We start from the raw sequence: 22,785 nt of genomic DNA on the forward strand, positions 1-22,785 counted from the left end.
CGGTACTGGCAGAAGATGACGACCGAAGATGACGTCGAGGCATTCCTGACCACGTTTGAACGGACGGCGGTGCGAGAAAAATGGCCGAAGGCACGATGGGCCGGCCTGATTGCCCCGTTTCTTTCCGGTGAGGCCCAAAAGGCTTATTATGACTTAGAGCCTGAAGCTGCGCAGGACTTTGACAAACTGAAAGCCGAGATCTTGGCCCGGCTGGGAGTGACGACCGCTGTCCGTGCACAGAGAGTGCATCAATGGACTTATCAGCCGGATAAACCACCACGGTCACAGATGTTCGACCTGATCCACGTGACGAAGAAGTGGCTACAACCCGAGGTGCTGACAGCGCCAGAGATAATCCAGAGAGTCGTCATGGACAAGTACCTGAGAGCTCTACCGCCAGCCCTGAGGAAGTGGGTAAGCCATGGAAATCCTACGACGGCAGATCAACTGGTGGATCTGGTTGAACGTTACTCCGTGGCGGAAGGACTCAGAGACGACGTTACCCCACCTCGTTCTTCGTCATCTCCACGTGGAACCGGTAAGACTGTTCCAGGGAGTAGGGGAGATGGAAAAATCCCTAAGACAGTGGGGGAGGAAAACGGGACTGCCCGCACTGTGAGGCCGAGAGTAACGAACTATGGTCTAAGCAAGGGGCCCGTTAGGTGTTTCCGCTGCCAAGAGATGGGACATATTGCTGCGAACTGTCCGGTCACTACTGAACCCATGCAGTGCGACGTCACAGACTCTAAAAACCGCATGTCTATGGTAGTGAGTGTGAATGCCGGTCAAAAAGATGTGGAAAAACATTTGTGTGATTTAACTGTTGATGGCAAAAATGTGGTGGCATTGTTAGACTCGGGAAGTGTGGTGACTCTGGTGAAGGCCAGTCTGGTGTCAGCCCCGCCTGGACCATCAGACAAATTTTCTGTAACGTGTGTGCATGGAGACACCTGTTCGTACCTCACCGCTGTCGTATGCATTACTACTTCCTATGGGTCTGTGCAACATAAAGTGGGACTCGTCCCGGCGTTATTGCATGATGTTATCCTGGGACGGGATTTTCCCCACTTCTGGCAATTGTGGGAGAATCAGTTGATGCCCTCGGGTAATAGTGTACATGATTCTTCTCCCAGGGCGCGTGTGAGTCCCGAACCCCTGGAAGAGGTCTCCCCGGAAGACTCTGGAGAAGAGTCTGCGGGAAATGACCTGCCGTTCCCGTTTTCAGTCATGGCGGGTGATACGGAGGAGACCGGGGAAGAGGAGGAGGCCGACAGCCGTCCACCTCCCCGTTTGCCGGATTTAGAAGTTCAGAAAGATGACTTCCAAAGCGAGCAAATAAAGGATCCTACCCTTTCTCAGGCTAGGACAAATGTAAAAGTGATAAATGGGGTACCCGTAGAACCTGGCTCTAGGCTGGCATATCCTTACATGGTTCTGGAGAATGATTTACTCTATCAGATAGAGAAAAAGGGGGAAGATACGGTGCAACTATAAGTCGTGCCAAAACCCTACCGGCGGCAGGTGCTGGACCTGGCCCACGGACATGTGATGGGAGGTCACCTGGGAGTCCAGAAAACCACCGAAAGGATATTACACTGTTTTGTTTGGCCAGGCATGCATCACGATATTCGAGTATATTGTGAGTCTTGTCCTGACTGCCAAGCCTCTGCACCTAAGCCCCGGTTCTGTAGCCCTTTGGTACCCCTACCTATTATTGAAGTCCCGTTTGAGAGGATTGGGATGGATTTAGTTGGGCCCCTTCCACGGTCTGCACGTGGACACCAACATATCCTGGTCATCTTGGATTATGCCACTCGTTACCCGGAGGCCATCCCTTTGCGTAACACGGCCACCAAGACGATTGCCAAGGAACTGGTGCATGTGTTTAGTCGGGTCGGTATCCCAAAACAGATACTCACCGACCAGGGGACCCCCTTTATGTCCAGGGTAATGAAGGAGCTCTGCCGATTGTTACAAATCGAACCGTTACGCACATCCGTGTATCACCCTCAAACAGACGGGTTGGTCGAACGGTTCAATAAAACTCTGAAGCAGATGCTGAGAAAGGTGATAGACAAGGATGGGAAGAACTGGGACTATTTACTTCCGTATTTGCTTTTTGCCATCAGGGAAGTACCCCAGTCTTCCACGGGATTCTCGCCTTTCGAGTTATTGTACTCCCGACGTCCTCGCGGACTGTTAGACGTTGCAAAAGAAACCTGGGAGGGTCAGGTCACTTTAAAACAGTGATAGATCACGTCACACAAATGCAGGACCGTATTGCGGCTGTTATGCCTATCGTCAAAGAACACATGATACAGGCTCAAGGAGCCCAAAAAAGAATCTATGATAGGGGCGCCAAGATCCGTACGTTTGCACCCGGAGATAGGGTGTTGATCCTGGTCCCCACGGTGGACAGTAAGTTCCTGGCAAAGTGGCAGGGCCCCTTTGAGATCAAGGAAAGAGTTGGTGAAGTGAACTACAAAGTATACCAGGCAGGTAAACGGAAAACTGAACAGATTTATCATGTAAATCTGATAAAGCCCTGGAAGGATCGGTCTACCTTGTCAGCGGAGCTGGCCCGTCCTGTCTGCTCGCATACCGTACCGGAGGTACGGGTTGCAGAGACTCTCTCGGAGCGGCAAAAGACGGAAGTCAGGCAGTTTCTACTTCACAACCAAAAGTTTTTCTCAGAAAAACCCAGGCAGACTATGCTAATGAAACATGACATCGTAACGGAACCTGGTGTCACAGTTCACGTAAAGCCCTACCGAATCCCGGAAGCGCGCCGTGAAGCCGTTTCCCGAGAGGTGAAGGCAATGTTAGAGTTAGGAGTCATTGAGGAATCGCACAGTGCGTGGTCCAGCCCGATTGTGCTAATTCCTAAACCGGACGGCACCATCCGGTTCTGCAATGACTTCAGGAAGCTGAATAAACACGAGCAAAGGTATGCAGTGGTAGAAAAAGAGTGCCTCGCCATTAAGTGGGCTCTAGAGGCCCTCAAATATTACCTGGTGGGCCGAAAGTTCAGGCTGATCACTGACCATGCCCCTCTCAAGTGGATGCACTTGAACAAGGAACGGAATAGCCGGGTGACCCGGTGGTTCCTTGCCCTGCAGGCCTACACTTTTACGGTGGAGCACCGCCCAGGGGTACAGATGGGAAATGCAGATGCCCTGTCCCGAGTGCACTGTTTGGCGGGTGTCATTGCTCGACCAGAGTGGTCTGAGCAGAAGGGGGGGATATGTGAGAATCATGTGGGAATAGTGGATGAGGGCAGGTATATCTCGCCCAGATTCCTCTCCTATGTGGCCTAGTCTGGTCAGTATCGCACCTGCTTACTAATGGATAATGGGAGGTGGATGTATAAGGATGCCAGGTGGTTGTGTGAGTGTCTCAGCCTGGGAACACAGAGAGCCTGTCTGTGTGAGAGACACACACGTGAGTGGAAGCAGTGCCCACTGCAACTGTGGTTTTGGCTGGACGGGAGAAGCCCGCCAGTTGGTAGTTAGGTTGTACTTTGTTTAGTTAGTGCCGGACAGGCAAGGATTTGTTTTATGTTTTATTTCCTTTTGCATTGCTTTCACCTTGAATAAACCTGACCCAGTGTCAGTTATACCCGAATCCAGCTCTGCGCCTGAGTTTCATACTGAACGCACGTGACCTTTGACCCCAGCAAAGGAGATCCCGGAGTGTTTTATCACAATATATGGAAAAGAAGCATTAATAATACTTTCTCCATGCAGGGAGTGGGTATACACAGCATGCACAGTAGTGCTGTGAGGACAGATAGGTTGGTGAACAATGTAAGACAATAACAGGCTGTCTTCAGCTGCAAACAGTAGTAAAACACAATAACAAATGGCGGGTAATAGTGTCATATTCAACTTATCAGTCTCTGTTGTCCGGAGGGAGGTGGTTGGAGGATCCCATGATGGCGCCACGGTCGGCGCGTCACAACGAGGAAGCGGTCCTGAATGTACCGGAGGCACTGTCTCTTTGCGGAGGCGAAGAGTTCTGAAACTGTCCGTGGACCACTCTATGTCTGGGTACTTATAGCTGCTGTTCCAGGGGAGGAGGATGTTCTAGTAAGAGTTGGTATAAAAAGAGACGAAAAATGTGGATAAGAGATGCCTTATTAGTAGGAACTTGGACACCACCCAATAGTCCTGACCCCGCAGTTCACTGATTCTGCATACGTTTTTCTTATCTTGTGCAGAGGAAAGAGTTAAAATTAGAAACAATGTGATTTATCGAGTCCAGTATTTCCTCTCTATTTTCCTTCTTAGTTTTTTTTAATGATTTCTGTATTTTCTTCCCCACTGTAGTGATTTTATGTGCATGGGACATTTTTGAGCAAATTCTGCAAGATCATGGCGGATCACGCAACTAAATAAAGTAGCAAGAAAAAAAACAATATAGACAAAAATAAACAGCACGTTTCATTTTTGCACTAAATTTATTAACTATACGCACCATTTTAAAGAACATAAGACAGAAGAGAAGACAAAAAGACACAAGACAAAAAGAAGCGCAAAAAAAAGTAACTTAGAAACATAAGCTAAATGATGAATCGGGCCCCATGTGTATTTCCTTGAACATCGGGAATATAGAACATAATAAACAGCTGCATTCACCAGCTGTGACAACAGAGCAAATAAATTTTGTCTTTCGTTTTAACAGAAAAACTCCCTGTAGTGTCCCTAATTGTAGGTCAAAAACACCGAATCTAAGCAGTATCTTCATTCTCGTTTATTAGCTTATGTCTGCTTTTCTCTCAATCTTAGTTGATCGTTCTTTTACATCTTAACCCTTTCCTTTTTGGGCATTCATCTTTTCCTTCCCTTCTGCTAACAGCTATACTGTGATGTTGAGACACTTCTCACAACCTAGCCATGAGATGTGATAGTCAAGGAGTCTGACATCAAAAGCCAGGAAGGTAAGTCAAAAACGGAAGCAAGAATCAGAGGCATAATCAGGTAACATTCTGAGGTCAGAATACCAGGAGATAGAGGATCAAAGCAGGAGGGATTAAACAGACAGATTGTCTGAATGAGGTCCAAAGTCAGGCAATGAATCTACAGACAGAACACAAAGGTACAGAGGAAAAACCACACTTGCTGAATGTTCCTCTGGCAGAGGTCTGGAAGTAACAGCCAAGTTAAGTAGCCTGGTAATCGTCTGGGACAATGAATATCTAGAGATATCCAGAGCCTCCCAGTCTCAGATTGGACAGTGGAGCTGTCAAACAACACACTGACAGCTCAGGACATCCCTGCACCAGATCGGATGACTGAAGTGAAGTACTGACAGCTTCATTGCGTCACTGTGCCAGATTGGACAGCTGAGCTGTCAGTAACTGTATGCCAGACAAACTGAGGGGTCAGACGGTGACAGTACGTCCTCTACTGGGGGGAGGGGACTGGATCCCAGGCTTCCCAGGAAATTTTAGATGGAAGGTCCTAACTAACCAATTGGCCTTCACATGTCGAACTGGGATCCAGGATTTCTCCTCTTGTCTGTATCTCCTCCAGTGGTTGAGATATTGGAGGGAAGTTCGGACCCTACGAGAATCCACAACCCCCTGAACCTCATACTCCAAGCCATAGTCGACTGAAACCAGAAGAAGCGAGGATAAGGGAGACAATGCTGAAGGGACAATCTTGTTTAATAGGGATTTATGGAACACGTTAGCGATGCGAGTGGTTAGAGGAAGCTTTAATCTGAATGCCACTGGGTTGAGCACCTCCAGGATCTCATATGGACCAATAAACTTTGGACTCAACTTCGCCAACGGCACTTTAAGTTTAATGTTCCTAGATGACAACCAAACCTTAGGGTGGTAAGCAGATGAAAGCGAAAAGTCAATCCCGAGTTTACTACAATAAGCTCTACAGAATTTAGAAACAAATTGTACTCCCCTATCAGAAATAATATTAAGAGGCATCCCATGTAATCTTACAGTATGAGAAACAAACAACACGGAGAGTGTCTCTGCATTAGGTAATCCTGACAAAGGAATAAAACTAGCTTGTTTGCTGAATCGGTCAACTACCTACAAGATAGCAGTTGTCCCACCAGACAGAGGCAGATCCCTGATGAAATCCATGGATAAATGAGTCCATGGTCTTTCTGGAGTCGGCAATGGAGCCAATTCCCCGGCCAACTGGCTTTAGCGTGTGCGCAGACTTCACAATCATTTACAAAATCTTTAATATCATTATGCATGGACGGCCAATAAAAAAGTCTATAAATGGTTTTGCATGTAGCAGTAACCCCAGGATGACCACTCAAGATGGATTTAAAAAGTCCTGTAACACCCACAATCGTAGGTACACAGGCACAAGTAATTTGGACCTTGGAGTAGCAGAAGGAGCCAATGACTGGACTTTACTGATCTCCTCTTCCAATTCCAAAGTTACCATAGAAACCACAATACCCTGCGGAATAATGGAGGTTCTGGACGAGAAAGTGAATCGAGACTACAAGATAATGAGTCAGCTTTTACATTTTTAGGCACCGGCCTGAATGTAATAAAAAAATTAAACCTAGAGGAAAAACAAGGACCATCTGGCCTGTCTAGGAGTTAGCTATTTAGCTGATTCAATGTAAGCTAGATTCTTGTGATCAGTGACCACCACAGTAACTGGATGAACCACCCCCTGCAAAAAATGCCTCCATTCCTCAAAAGCCCAATTTGTCCACAAGTAACTCACGATTTCCAACAAAATAATTTCTCTTCACAGAGAAAAATGTTTTAGAAAAAAAAGTACATGGATGCAGGATAGTCAGAGTTTTGGGCATGGCATGGATAGCATCATCCATCTGCCAATATTGTTGGAGGTCGAAGCTGGAGTTGTTTGGCCGGCCTTACGGTGATGTAAGTGAATGCGCTATGTTCGTCCCTTCGCTACGACGCCAAAAATATATCTCTCATAAATATTGGAGCAAAGAAAACCTTAATGTTCATCAGTGACCACTGGCTCCAGAGTGTCTGAGATAGTTTGTTTGAGGTGCATACTAGCTATATAACACAGCCAGCATCTGTTATGTGTGAAGCAGCTCAGCTCCTGACTTATGGAGTTTTTGAGACTTGTTTGTCACTTGTCGCGATATCTTGTGGGTCCCAAGGTGACTCCAGTCAGTTGCATCATGCTGTGATGGAACAAGAGAATACAGCGATCTTTAGTTGCGTGATCCCAGTCACAGCGAAAATCACTATGCAGCACTAGTACAGAGGCTCCGTGGCTAGCACTGCACTTTTGCAGTCCTGGGTTCCTATCCCATCAACGACCACATCTGCAAGGAGTTTGCATGTTCTCCCTGTGTTTTTCTTGGGTTTCCTCCCACATTTCAAAGACATACTAATAGTGAATCTAGATTGTGAGTCTCATTGGGGACAGCGATGATAATGTATGTAAAGCTCTGTGGAATATGATAGCACTATATAAGCAAGGTATAATAAAGAAAAAATAGTCTAAATCTTACCTGGGGTTCTTAGATTTCTGGCTTCACCTATCCTGCCAGATCATAACATCCATAGTGCTTGCTGTAATGGTAAATGTGCCTTGTTCTCTGAATAATGTAACAATATGCTTTCACTGCTAAATCCTATAGATTTATGAATAAAAGAAAAAAAGTTCAAGATATCTTGGGAGACATTTCCATCAATAGTTATTTCTCTACTAAAAGTCCTGAAATGCTGTTAATATCTATTGTACAGTAATTTATAGCGTTTCTAACATAATACTTCATCATTTTTCCTTTCTGTATGTCACGATTGGAGGTGCTAGGGACAGCTCTGAGTAGAATCAGTCTCATCCTCCCTCTGGCAGCTTATAATGTAGGCTCTATATTGTCTTCCCCCGCAGACGGAATATTTCCAGGTATACTGCCATGTTGCTGCAGAGATTCTTCGCCTTCCCTGAAAAGCAGGGCAGAAAGACATTTTGTTTGACTGCAATACTGCTAGGGGTAAGCCCGTGACAGAACCAGCCTCCTTCTTCCTTGGAAGCTCATAATATAGTCCTGCATTGCTTTCCCTACAGAAGAAGCCTTCTTAACTATGCAGTCATGTTATTGCAGACACTCTGCTATTTTCACGACAAGCAGGACACAGTTATTTCTATTGGCTGCTTGTCTGCAGGTGAGAAGCAATTGAGCATGTGCATCCATCAGCACTCTTTAGGTGAATGTGAACATTGCTATACAGTGTGAACCACACGTGGAGCCATACTATGTATGTATAAGCTCTAACTCTACAATCTATTTTTTTACATTGAACCTTTTTTTTACAATCTGTATAATTAAGGCTGGTTTCACATTAGCGCTTTTGTGCGCAGCGCATCGTGCGCACCCGTGCACCAATGTTTAACATGACGTGCGCATGGTCTTGCGCACATGTGCGTTTTCGTGCGCATGAGTTTTTTTGTCTTTCGCGCCAGGCACGCCAGACGCAACATGTTGCATTTTTTGGTCCGCCCTGTCTCGTCAAAAAAACGCTTGCGCACGGAATGCGCAAAAACAACACATTGAAGTCTATGGGAACGCATGCGTGCGCATGGTCTTGCGCACGCTTGCACTTTTTTGCGCATGCGTTTTTGAGGTAAACAAGTCTAAAATCTTCTCTAGACAATGGAAAAAATGTCACAACTAAAAACGCATGTGCATAAAAACGCAAATGCATGCAAAAGCGCATATAAAACGCAAATAATGCTGCGTTTTTTTGACGCATCAGCGTGCGCATGACGCTAAAAAATGCGCGTTTGTTTTGCGTTTTTCTTTGCGTTTTTTATGCGCCCGATGCGCTGCGCAAAAAAACGCTTATGTGAAACTAGTCTAACAAGCTATTTAACGTGAACCTGTCAGCAGGATTGTGCTCAATAAACTACAAACACTGTCAGGTTACCACCGTTATACTGATTAAGATGATACCTGGGCTCATGAAATCTCTTATGGTTGTTGTTTAATCTGTATTTGTAGTTTGCAGTTAATGAGATTCTTGTGCTCTGGGGCAGCCTGTGGGATACATGCTACTGCGCAAGTGACGCTGCCATTTAGCTGCTGCCAATTTTTTTTTTTCAGCAAAAAGGCGCCTGCTTTAATGGTGAGACAATGACCAACCAAGTCAGGCTCCTTTCACACCTGTCTATCATTATTCAACTGTCCAACGCTGTCTGATACTGATCTGTGTTGTGTGACCTCTACCACTATATCTGACAATAATTCATGTCCATCTGTCTATCCAAATTGTATGCTACCTGCTCTCTACCTCTGTGACTGCCCTTGGGTTTCCTGCCTCCCTCTCAATTGAGAAGGAATATGCTCACTCCTGGTGAGTGGTTTAGGTGCCCAAGTAGGGTTCCAACCTCTAGTGTAATTGTTGCAACAAACTTGGCACTCAGAAAGGTAACACACCGCAGTGACATGGATCTCGCTCCAGCATAGCACTGCTTCCATTTATCTCATCTTCCCCAGACAGCAATCAGTTCTGATGAAGGTCTAAACAGACGGAAACATTATATTGTGGATTGCCAATAAATTTTCACACGTCTAGAAACTTTGAGTACCATGTTTGTTACTACTATCCTTCTCCATTGTTACCCTCTGTTATCTACCATTACCTCTGTGACTTCCTTGGCTTTCCTACCTTCTGCTACATTGCTACCCTCTATTATCTATCATTACCTCTGTTTTCCAAATAATTTTATTAATATTTTCAATAAAAAGAAAACAAAACATAGTGATAGCAAGTTTAACATAAACGCAATTACATGAAGCATCCAGGCTGCATGGAAGTAAAACAACAAAACAATAAATTCTTATGGAAATATTTCCAGCCAGCGACACCATTTTTTCGAAAATGTAGGAAAACAGTTATTCATTAGCGCTAATTTATGTTTATAAGATTTATGAAGAGACAATTTATCAATAACTTCTTGTGAGAAGGGCACTTTAGTAGTTTTGGAAACTAGGAGCAAATGCAAAATAAGTTTCCTTAAAGGCGGATTCAATTGATCTGCATTCAAAGAGAGAAGGGCCAACTGAGGAGATAGTGAAAAATCCGAATCCTTTAATATAATTGCAATGAGAGAAGAGATCTCATCCCAAAAGGGTCTGATACGTGGACAAAACCAAAACAAATGTAAAAGACTGCCGCATTGCCTACAATCTATCCATCAAAGAGGGGAATTGGAAGGGTTTATAAATGCCAACCGGGATGGTGAGTAATACCACCTAGAAATGATTTTAAAATATGACTCCTGAAGAGCCATGGATATGGTGGAGGAATAAGTTAAGGTCACGGCCAGTTCCCAAATATCCAGATCTATACAAAGATTCAAATTAGTTTCCCATTTTCTCATGTATGGGGATTTTACAAATTTAAAATCTTTATTAAACCACTGGTATATATACTGAATGGTCCAAAATATGCTATGGCCTAAGTTACATATTAATCGCAGGCTCTGAGAGAGGTGAGTGACCGTGAACAAATGGCTTAAAAAAATCCTTCAAAATAATAAATGGCATAAAAGCCGATGGGGGAATATTAAATTTATCTTTAAGATGAGTAAATGAAAAAAAATTATTACCATCAAAAATGTCGTATTTTGGAAATTCCCCAATCAGGCCAATTTGAATCCAAATCAAATGTGAAAATAGTGGCTACAAAGGAAAGGGAAAGTCTCAGAAGAAGCTCCGACTTAGTGAAACCACTTTTAATTTTTAGGAGTTTTTGCCATGCAGTAAGTACAGCCATAAAGATTGGATGGTCATACCGAATCAAAGTCTTATTCTTGAATAAATTCAGAATAATGTTACAAGGTGGAGAGTTTCTATTAAAATATGATTCCAATTCCAACCATGAAGGTGTATAACTAGTAGACCACCAATACAGACTTTGCTTTATTACGTTAGAAAAATAATAAGCCGATATATTGGGGAGGCACATACCACCACGTAAATTCAGGGAACTAAGATTTCTAGAAAATTTTAGGCCTAAGTACACAATGTCCCTATCCGTCCATCCGCAAGGAGAAACATCCTTTATACTTTGGATTTGAGAATTAGTGAGATTAAAATGAAATTTTTTTTACTTGGATTCATTTATTTTAAAATGTGAAAAAAATGAAAATTTGTGAAGAAGGGTTTGTAAATGTTGAATAGAACAATAAGGATTAGTAAGGGTCAGGATGACATCATCGGCATATAAACTAATTTTAAATTCTTTACGGTCCATGCTAATTCCCTCTATGGAGGGATCACCACTAATGAGTTGGGCCAAGGGTTCTATAGCAAGGGCAAAAAGTAATGGGGAAAGAGGGCAACCCTGTCGGGTACCATTAGAGATTCTAAATGGGGAAGTAAAATGATTATTAATATAAATCTTAGCCTGAGGGTCGGAATATAGGGCCTTAATTTTAGTTATAAAATCCAAATCAAAACCAAATTTTTGAAGGGAACATTCAAGGAAATTCCAATTTAAATGATCAAATGCTTTTTCTGCATCTAGGGAAATTAAAGTGGAGTTGAGTTTTTGGGAATTAATTAATTTAATAATTATCAGCCTCCTGGTACCTTCAATGGATTGCCAGTGTTTAATGAATCCAATCTGGTCCGTGGAAATCAATTTGGGTAAAATAAGGTTAAGTCAATTAGCTAAGTCTTTGGAATATATTTTGAGATCAGTATTAATCAGGGAAATGGGACGGTAATTAAATAATTAAGTATTTGATCAGGATTTTTATTAGGCTTGGGAATAAGAATAATCATGGCTTCCAAATTCTCCTTAGGAAAAGAACCAATGGACGCAGGACGCAGCGGCATTGAAAATTTGAATCAAAATAGGGGATTAGAATTTCACTAAATGACTTATAATAATTGTTATATCCATCAGGACCAGGGGCCTAATGTGATTTCAGTTGTTTTATTGTTCCACTAACCTCATCTGCAGTAAAAGGGGCAGCCAAAAAGTCTGCATCTATGGAGTCAATTTTCAGAAGATTTATAGAAGACAAAAAGTCATGAATAGATTTCACATCTGGAATGGGAAGAGAGGGATCAGAGCGCAAGTTATATAACTGATTAAAATATTTTGCAAATTCATTAGCAATGTTCTGCGGGTGTGTCAGAGAAATTCCTTCAAGAGTATTGATCTTGTCAATTCTATTACGTATTCTAGTCTTTTTAATCCTATTGAACATAAAACAAGTTGGCTTGTTAAGGGACATATAGTGATTGAATTTCGAATGTTTGACCGCAGAATGATAAAACGAGAAAATCGTGGCCCTCAATTCATTCCTAAGATTGGATAAGTCAGCTAAAGTTTTGGCACAAGGGGTGAGGCTATTGGCTAATGCTAGCTCCGTCTCTTTCCCCTTAATCAATTCTTGTAAATGCTTAATCTTTTGTCGATTAAAATTTTTAATCCGTGAGGAAATTTGAATCAGAGTGCCACAAAGAACCGCCTTGTGCGCGTTCCATTAGAGGAATGGTTTTGAAGGGTCATATTCATTTTTGGAAAAATAAAGTTTAAGAGTTTGGGAGATTTCTTCATGGAATTTAGGGTTTTGAAAAATAGAGGCATTACATTTCCACAGCAATTGATTATTTATAGAATGACCTGTCAATTTGGCAATGACAGGGGCATGATCCAAAATAGACTTGTTACCTATAGATATGGAGGAAAATCTAGGAAGTGAGAAAACATCTGATAATATCAGATCAATTGGAGAAGCTGACAAGTGAGAATCAGAAAAATACGTGTACTTCTTCGAAGTAGAGTTTAAACATCTAAAGATGACATAAAGTTTGTGTTTAAAGATCCAATTATTTAATGAGGGGAATTTAAATCTATTTGTGGAAGAGGCATCAAACAAATTATCAGGGACCATATTGAAATCTCCCAAGATTAAAAGAATGGCTTTTTAAGTAATTCAATTTTTTTCATTAATTTATCTAAAAATTTAACCTGACCCTTATTGGGAGCGTAAACATTTACAATTGTGTAAGTTTGTGAATTTAAATTGCAAACAAGGACATGAAAATGACCATTTGTATCAACCAACTCTTCCAACAGTTCAAAATACAAGGAATCTCTGATCAAGAGATCAAGGTCATAACCCCTGTTTTTTTAGAGGGGCCAGAGGCTTCAAAAGTATGTGGGTAATTTTTCAAGGCAAAGGTAGGGTGATTATTCAGCTTAAATTTAGTTTCTTGCAGGCACACCATATCCGTAGCAGATTTATTAATTTCTCTCTGAAAAGAGAAACATCTATTTGGGCTATTAAGACTCCTCACTTTGTAGGTAAACAAATTAATCACCATTATAGAAAAAAAAGGAAAAAAATTGTTATTAGCAGGCTATCACCGGCTGGAAATTAACAAGAAAAATAGACCACTACCAAGAACACTTATACGAAGAAAACTACAAACTTTACAGCACTAGAACACTAGAGGGAAACCAATACAATGGCTCTCCTACTTGCACCAGGGGGAAAGTCCATGAAGCGCAAGACTAAGGAGACTCTCTTTAATACAAATAACAAAAGTCTAACTCTATTCCATTTATAGAGTAAATAAATGAACAACAGAAGTACAATATCATACAATATTAATACCCAATAGACAGAATAATAAACCCAGGTATTCAATTAATGAAATGACATATTGAACTCAAGTGACATGGCCTGGGCCTGTGAAAGCAGAGGCATGAGCAGAAGAAACAATACCGTTGGATTTCAAAAAAAGTAGACCCTCTTCAGGTGTAAGAAAATTGTAGTTTTACCCTTATAATTGATAGGAGAATGAGATTTAACTGGACTTAATAAATCAACAGAATCCCTGGAAGGACCCCGATTAGCTTTAAGTTCCTTATTTTGTCTTTGAAATTTAGAAGAGCCTGAAGATTTGGAGTTGAGATGACTCATTTTGTCAAATATTAGTTTGAAAACCGAGAAGTGTGGAAATTATAAATAAATGTACAAAAATATTAAAAAAACACACTCTTAAGTATTAACTCGCTAAGTCCTATCCTGGACTCTATTAGCAATGAAAGATTTTCCGTCAGAAAGTAAATAAATAAGGTTCTTCCTAAGTTTAATCAACGATAATAACTGGAATAAACCAGCTTCAGGCCTTTAAATATAAATAATCAATTAAATGTTTAGCCATCAAAAACGGCTGTCAAAAAATAGAAACAAATCACTTATCTCTTTTAACCCCTTTATGAAATCCGACGTACTATCCTGTCCATGGTACCCTGGCCCGTATGACCGGGGACGGGATAGTATATCACCGCGATCAGCGGCGCTCACGGGGGGAGCACCGCTGATCGCGGCTGGGTGTCAGCTGATTATCACAGCTGACGCCCGGCACTATGTGCCAGGGGCAGTTACGGACCGCCCCTGGCACATTAACCTCTGGCACACTGTGATCAAACATGATCGCAGTGTACCGGGGGCACAGGGAGGGGGATCCCTGCGTGCTTCCCTGAGCCCCTCGGAACAGCGTGATGTAATCGCACTGTTCCAAGACCCTCCTCCCTGCAGGGTCCTGCAGGGAGGCGGCTTCCTCAGTGCAGCAGGCACTGAGAAAGCCTCCTCAGTGCCTGTCAGATCGCTGATCTGACACAGTTCACTGCAAAGTGTCAGATCAACGATCTGAAACTTTACAGTGATGTCCCCCCCGGGGCAATAAAATAAAGTAAAAAAAAAAATCAAGTGTAAAAATAATTTTTTCAAAATTCCTAAATAAATGAAAAAAAAAAAAATATTCCCTAATAAAAAAATTTTGGTAAATAAAAAAAATACAAAACCATAAAAGTACACATATTTAGTATCGCCGCGTCCGAAACGACCCGCCCTATAAAACTGTCCCACTAGTTAACTCCTTTAGTGAACCCCTTAAAAAATAAAAATAAAAAACAAAGCAAAAAACAATGCTTTATCATCATACCGCCGAACAAAAAGTGCAATAACGCGCGATCAAAAAGACGGCTATAAATGAACATGGTACCGCTAAAATTGTCATCTTGTCCCACAAAAAATGAGCCATCATACAGTGTCAACAGCGAAAAAATAAAAAAGTTATAGCTCGCAGAATAAAGCGATGCAAAATTAATTATTTTTTAATATAAAATTGTTTTTATTGTATAAAGCGCCAAAACATAAAAAAAATAAATGAGGTATTGCTGTAATCGTACTGACCCAAAGAATAGAACCGCTTTATCAATTTTACCACATGCGGCATGGTGTAAACCCCCCGAAAGAAATTCATGAAATGCTGTTTTTTGTTCATTCTGCGTCCCAAAAATCGGAATAAAAAGCGATCAAAATATGCCACATGCCCGAAAATGGTACCATTAAAAATGTCAACTCGCCCCGCAAAAAATAAGACCTGGGTCAAAATACAGAAAAATTATAGCTCTCAAAATGTGGTGACGCAAAAACTATTTTTACAATAAAAAGCATCTTTTAGCGTGTGACAGCTGCCAAACATAAAAACCCACCATAAATAGTAAATCAAACCCCCCTTTATCACTCCCTTAGTTAGGGAAAAATAATAAAATTAAAATAATTTATTTATTTCCATTTTCCCATTAGGGTTAGGGCTGAGATTAGGTTTAGGGGTGTGTTGGGGTTAGGGTTGGCGTTAGAATTAGGCGGTTTCCACTGTTTAGGCACATCAAGGGCTCTCCAAACGCAACATGGTGTCTGAACTCAATTCCAGCCAATTCTGCGTTGAAAAAGTCAAATGGTGCTCCTTCCCTTCGAAGCTCTGAAATGCGTCCAAACAGTGGTTTACCCCCACATATGGGGTATCTGCCTACTCAGGACAAATTTCACAACAACTTTTGGGGTACAATTTCTCCTGTTACCCTTGGAAAAATAAATAATTGGGGGCAAAAATATAATTTTTGTGGAAAAAAATACGATTTTTTTTATTTTTCTGGCTCTATGTTTTAAACTTCTGTGAAGCACTTAGGGGGTTCAAAGTGCTCACCACACATCTAGGTAAGTTCCTTGGGTGGTCTAGTTTCCAAAATGGGGTCACTTGTGGGGGGTTTCCACAGTTTAGGTACATTAGGGGCTCTCCGAACGTTCCATGACACCTGCAGACCATTCCATCAAAGTCTGCATTCCAAAACGTCACTACTTCCTTTTTGAGTCCTGACGTGTGCCCATACAGTAGTTTTCTCCCACATATGGGGTATCAGCATACTCAGGACAAATTGGACAACAACCTTTGGGGTCCAATTCCTCCTGTTTGTGTGAAGCACTTGGGGGTTCAAATTGCTCACCACACATCTAGATAAGTTCCATGGGGGTCTAGTTTCCACAGTTTAGGTACATCAGGGGCTCTCCAAACGCGACATAGCGTCCGGTGTCAATTCCAGCCAATTTTTCACTGAAAAGTCAAACGGCGCTCATTCCCTCCTGAGCTCTGCCATGCGCCCAAACAGTGGTTTACCTGCATATATGGGGTATCAGCGTACTCTGGACAAATGGTACAACAACTTTTGGGGTCCAATTTCTCCAGTTTCCCCTTGGTAAAATAAAAAAAATTGGACCTGAAGTAATTTTTTTGTGAAAAAAAGTCATTTTTCTAAAACATTCAAAAAATTCCTGTGAAGCACCTGAAGAGTTAATGAACTTCTTGAATGTGGTTTTGAGTACCGTCAGGGGTGCAGTTTTTAGAATGGTATCACTTTTGGGTATTTTCTATCATATAGACCCCTCAAAGTGACTTCAAATGTGATGTGGTCCCTAAAAAAAATGGTGTTGTAAAATTGAGAAATCGCTGGTCAACTTTTAACCCTTATAACTTCCTAACAAAAAAAAATTTTGGTTCCAAAATTATGCTGATGTAAAGTAAACATGTGGTAAATATTACTTATTAAGTTTTGTGTGACATATCTCTGTGATTTAAAGCCATAAAAAAGTTGGAAAATTGCAAAATTTTCACCAAATTTCCATTTTTTTCACAAATAAACGCAAGTTATATCAATGAAATTTAACCACTAACATGAAGTACAATATGTCACGAGAAAACAATGTCAGAATCACTGGGATCCATGGAAGCGTTCCAGAGTTATTACCTCATAAAGGGACAGTGGTCAAAATTGTAAAAATTGGCCCGGTCATTAATGTGCAAACCACCCTGGGGGGTAAAGGGGTTAAAGGGGTTGTCCGGGCTTTTCACATAATCTCAGTGCATATCTGGGCTGCAGAATGTTGACAATAAGTAATTTACCTTCTGTCACCAGTTTGCAGGGTTTTGTAGATATCTTCAGATGCTTCTAAGAAGAACGTCCAAGGGGGTGTGTGTTCTGGCATTGAAATGAGAACTGGTCGTTTCCTCCTCACTAGTTTCACTTTCCATAGATCACTGTTCAGCGTGTGTCTGAGGGAGGAGCAGCTGGGTGGTTCTGTTCTCTGCACTGAGCCTGCTAGAGGGGGAGGATTTGTTACTGTGTGAGGAGGGCTTGTTCATGTGGACGGGGAGGGCCTGTAGCTATGGAGGGTGGGGTTGTTGCTATAGAGGGCAGGTTTTTAGTAGAGCAGGAGGAAACGACCAGTTCTCATTTCAATGCCAGAACACACCCCCCCTTGGACGTTCTGCTTAGAAGCATCTGAAGATATCTATAAAACCCTGCAAACTGGTGACAGAAGGTAAATTACTTATTGTCACAATTCTGCAGCCCAGATATGCACTGAGATTATGTGAAAAGCCCGGACAACCCCTTTAATATATATATATTATTTATATGATTTATTTTTGTAACCAGAGGCCTCCCTCTCTTGTTTTTTATTTATTTATTTTTCCCCCTTTCTCACTTCCCTTCTTTTATCCTCCTTTTTCCCTATGTAAGCCAAAAAAGGGGTCACCTCCAGGTAATCAATAGGATGAGAAGCTTAGGTAAAGCTCACCAATTGCAGCTCAATTTAACAACAATATAAGTCCAAAGGTATACCTGTAAATTATAAAGGGAGAATATGTTTTAGTGAGAGAATGAAGGATATGTCAAGCAGCAAAAAAAAATGCTGAACAAACCCTCTTGAATATACTTAAATAGGGCAAAACAAAGAGGAGCAATGGGAACATATAATTTATAATATTCCCCCAATGTCAGCCAAACAAATAATATATAAACCACTCCAGCTGTAACCTATCAAGTAAATACACTCCCCCTCCCCTCTCTTAATGATATTATGTGGTAAACAAAGCAATACAAAGTAGCAGTATAGCAGAAGACAAGCGGTATTTTCCTGCACCGCTCACAAGATGGCCGCGGTCAGTGGTGACGTCACCGGGAGGGAGGAAGAAAAATGCCGGAGAGTTGGAGCACACAGAGGTCTATGACAGAGTCCTTACCGATGGCGTGCCCAGTGTTTGCGCAGTCAGGCGAGGTCCAAAGCCCCCTGGTCAGCTAGGGTCAACTCCAATAAAGAACCACGGTGATGTCTGCACCGCCCTCAAGATGTCCGAGATCAGCGGTGACATCACTGGAAGGAGGGAAGATGGTGCATGCAGTGGGCTGTATCAGGATCTTCACCGCCGGTGTGCCCAGTGCAAACGAAGGCAAAAGAGAATCAATACCCCCTGTCTAGCAAGGGGCAACCCCAAGGAAGGTCCACGTAGATGTTCAGCGGTGTTTCTCTGCACCGCTCACAGAATGACCGCGGTCAGCAGGGACGTCACTGGGAGGAGGGAAAATGAAGCTGGCGAGCTGCGGGCCGCCACAGGAACTTCACAGCCAGTGTGCCCGGTGTTAACGTTGTCAGAAGAGGGCGAAAACCCCCCGGTTGGCAAGGGGCAACACCAAAGAGGGTCTGTGTTGTTGTTCAGAGGAAAAAACAAGCAATGGATGAACTCACTATTTGCAGGTATCAGCCGCGTCGCTATGGCAACCAATGTCCAGCAGCAAGTCCTATGCGGTCATGTCCTCAGGTGAGAGGAAAACTCCAGGCAGCAAGAAGAAAAACAGAAGGAAAAGTATCTCACATTAACCGGGACTATAAAACAAAAAATGCCCCCAGAAGATCTGTACAGTTTATTGATATAGCTATAATTACCTCACAGTTGCAAGGTAAAATAGGTACTCCCAGAAAAAAAAACCCACAAATAGCAAAAATTGACTTAAAAATTTTAGAAAGTCACACAAATGTATTTAATAATAATAAAAAAGATTTTTGAAAAGAAAAATTGTATTCATGGAGTTTATATTACCTCAGAGAATCAGTCTCTCATAAGAACAAGCCATTGAAGGATGCCATTTTAACAGTCTGTCATCTTCAAAACAGGATAATTAATCCTAGGAATGTCCGATTAAGACGGGAAATGTCTCAAAATGTTCATAAAAAGTTCTGCAATCAATTTAAATATAAATGGAAACAAAAAATTTGCAAAAAGTTGCGGTATACGTCGAGTTAGAGGGTTTCCTCAGGAGCTCGCACTTTTGCGACCTACATCACCTGCGCCTAAGCCACGCCCCCATCATTACCTCTGTGACCACCTTTGGCTGGCTTGCCTCCTTCTCCATTGCTACCTTCTGTCATCTACCATTACCTCTGTGACTGTCCTTGGCTTCCCTGCCTTGTGCTCCATTTCTACCTTCCGTTACCTCCCATTACCTCTGTGTCTGTGCTTGGGTTGACTGCCTCCTTCTTCACTGTTCCCCTCTGCTATCTACCATTACCTCTGTGACTGTCTTTGGGTTTCCTGCCTCCTTCTAAATTCTTACCCTCTGTCATCTACCATTACCTCTGTGGCTGTCTTTGGGTTGCCTGCCTCCTTCTTTCTTACCCTCTGTCATCTACCATTACCTCTGTGACTGTCCTTGGCTTCCCTGCCATGTGCTCCATTGCTACCTTCTGTTACCTCCCATTACCTCTGACTTTCCTTGGCTTGCCTACCTTCTGCTCCGTTGCTACCCTTTGTCCATCTACCATTAACTCTGTGACTGTCCTTGGGTTGCCTGCCTCCTTGTCCACTCCCTTAGTTATCTACCAGTTCATACTAACTTAGAAGCCTGAGCTTTCAAGTGGGTCACCTCCTGCCTTCCATAACATCTGCTACAAGGTAAAGCTGCTCCCAGGTTGTGTTGCAAATGTAAACCAATCTGTTTTCATCATTTCCATGCAAGAGTAGACAAACACGTTCATGTATTGGTAATATCAGTGCAATCCATGTTTATTTCTCGATAACATCATTTCCAAGGTGATACACAGATGTGCTGCAATTCGGGTTACAATCGTTTCTTTTTTGTGGTTGTTTTGTATATGATACGTTCTTTAGATTATCCCAGTATAAATAATACTGGGAACTACTACCCCACGGCCACATCAAACATAGTATTCTGATGCTCAGTAGTTCCCGCGCTGTTCACCGCTGGTGTTTTGCTGCTTTTGGATCCGTTCCTCGACATTACATCCTAATATTTGGTGGTTGAGGCCAAGGATAATATAGAGGCATTTAAGCACCTGTCTTATGGCAGCAGTCCTGGCCCGACTTTGGGTTGGATGAGATAGAGCCCTACGATGCTGTTCGGGACTGGAATTGCGGGAATAATACAGACGCATTGGAGTGGCCTAAATGAGGCCCCAACCACATGTGCTAGGGGTGTTTGTAAATTTGTATTGCACTTTACCAGTTGTATTAATCCTATGCTTCTGTTTCAGTATCAAGAAGAAAAGGACGTGTCGGAAACATGAAGCAAAAAAATGAATTTTCGCTGCCCAGAATTATACTAAGGTAGTGCAATCATTAATTATCTTTTCCATTATAATTTATCATGACATAAAAAAACATGTCAGCAATATATACACATAAACGTCCGATCGCTATGGCCTTACGCAAGTCCTGGAAGACCCTCTGTACGGAAGTCCGGGAATAACTGCTGTCTGTTAAAGGAAATATATCAGCAGGTTGTGCTATGTAATCTGAGAGCAGCATGCTGTCAGGACAGAGACCCTCATTCCAGAGATGTGTCACTAACTGGGCTGTGTTTTGTTTCACCAAAAAGTGTTTTATCAGCAGGAGAGTATCACTTCAGGGCTAGGTGTCTTGTACCTTCTGGTCCAGCCACGCCCTCACAACTGATTGGCTGCTTTCTGCTTATATACATTGTACACAGAAAGCAGCCAATCGGTGGTGTGGGTAGGCTTATACACAGTTCAAGATTCTGAGCACTGCTAGATCTGCAGCAGAGAAAACTGTGGTTCTATCACAACTGCTGCATACAGTAAAGTAAGAGACACCTTGCTGGAATCAGGGTCACTGCCCCTACATCATTCTGCTGTCAGATTACATAATAGGGTCCCTTTAATACCAGGTAAAAGAAAATAACAGTATGTTCAGAAAAGATTTCTGGGAGTTATGGAAATACAATATATGTAGCTTTAGGTCTTGTGAATGCTTGCTGTCAGTGAATGGCTGCATTTTACATTTGCTATCCTGCTTTTTCAGGTGCATTTTAAAGGGATATTCCCATCTTGTAAAGATGCATAATTACTTTTTAAAAGTGTATCCTAAAATATTGAAAATAATTTCCTATCCATAGGACAGGGGATAACTTACTGAACAGTATCAGCAAATTGGAGATAAAATATAACTTTTAATATTTAATTTAAAAAGTCTTATTGCAAATTTTCATAAAAATCACCCAATAAATCAAACCAACAGTGTACCCCAAAAGGGGAAAGGATAACGAAATAGTGCTACACACACAACTTCACCAAACAATCTTATGCCATAGGTAATAAAGAAGTTATATAGATCATTGCAGCACCCAATTAGCATAAAGGGTCAGAATTAACCTGCTTTTTAAAGTATGAGGTCATATATCACATTCAAATACCTCCTTAGCATAACAGGCTAAATAAAATGCTGTTTTTATACTCCTTAATTATGTATCACATTCCAATACCTCATTAGCATAACAGGCAAAAATAGAGTGCTGGTTTTATCCTCTATAATCAGCTTATATCAACACCCATAGACAAAACAGGCCTATGCTAAACATTACATTGCAGGCAAAACCAATTAGCATAAACAATAATATGGAACAATCTCACCCATCTTTCACTACAGGGGACAAACAAATTAATGAGGTGATGCATTTTTTGGAGACTAAGCAATTGTCTGATCGTGTTGAGCAGCTTGCTGCTGAAGTGCGGGGAATTTCTGCCTATCTCGCTCAATCATCTGCTGTTGAACCAAAAATCCCTACTGATGATGTGTTTTCTGGGGATCGGTCTAAATTTTTGAATTTTATGAATAATTGTAAACTATTTTTTGCTTGGAATCCTAACTCATCGGGGAGCTCTGTGCAGCAAGTTAAAATTGTCATCTCCCTGCTGCGCGGCGATCCCCAGGAATGTGCCTTTTCTTTGACACCCGGAGATTCTATTCTGGCTAATGTGGACGTGTTTTTTCAAGCCCTGGGGTTGTTGTATGATGAACCTAATGCTATTGATCAAGCTGAGAAAACCTTATTGGCATTGAACCAGGGTCAGGATTCTGCAGAGTTATATTGTCAAAAATTCCAAAAGTGGGCGGTCCTTACTAAATGGAATGACGATGCCCTAGCAGCTCTCTTTCGGAAGGGTTTGGCAGAAACCGTAAAAGATGTTATGGTGGGATTTCCTGTTCCCTCTGGTCTTGACGACTCTATATCATTGGCCATTCAAATTGATCGGTGTTTACGTGAACGTAAAACTACAAGAGAGGCGTTGTTGCCTTTCGAACGAACTTCAGAACCCATGCAATTTGATAGGGTTTTGT

The sequence above is a fragment of the Dendrobates tinctorius genome, unplaced genomic scaffold (genome assembly GCF_039654945.1).
Source record: "Dendrobates tinctorius isolate UK_male_01 unplaced genomic scaffold, ASM3965494v1 ptg000014l, whole genome shotgun sequence".
Taxonomy (NCBI): domain Eukaryota; kingdom Metazoa; phylum Chordata; class Amphibia; order Anura; family Dendrobatidae; genus Dendrobates; species Dendrobates tinctorius.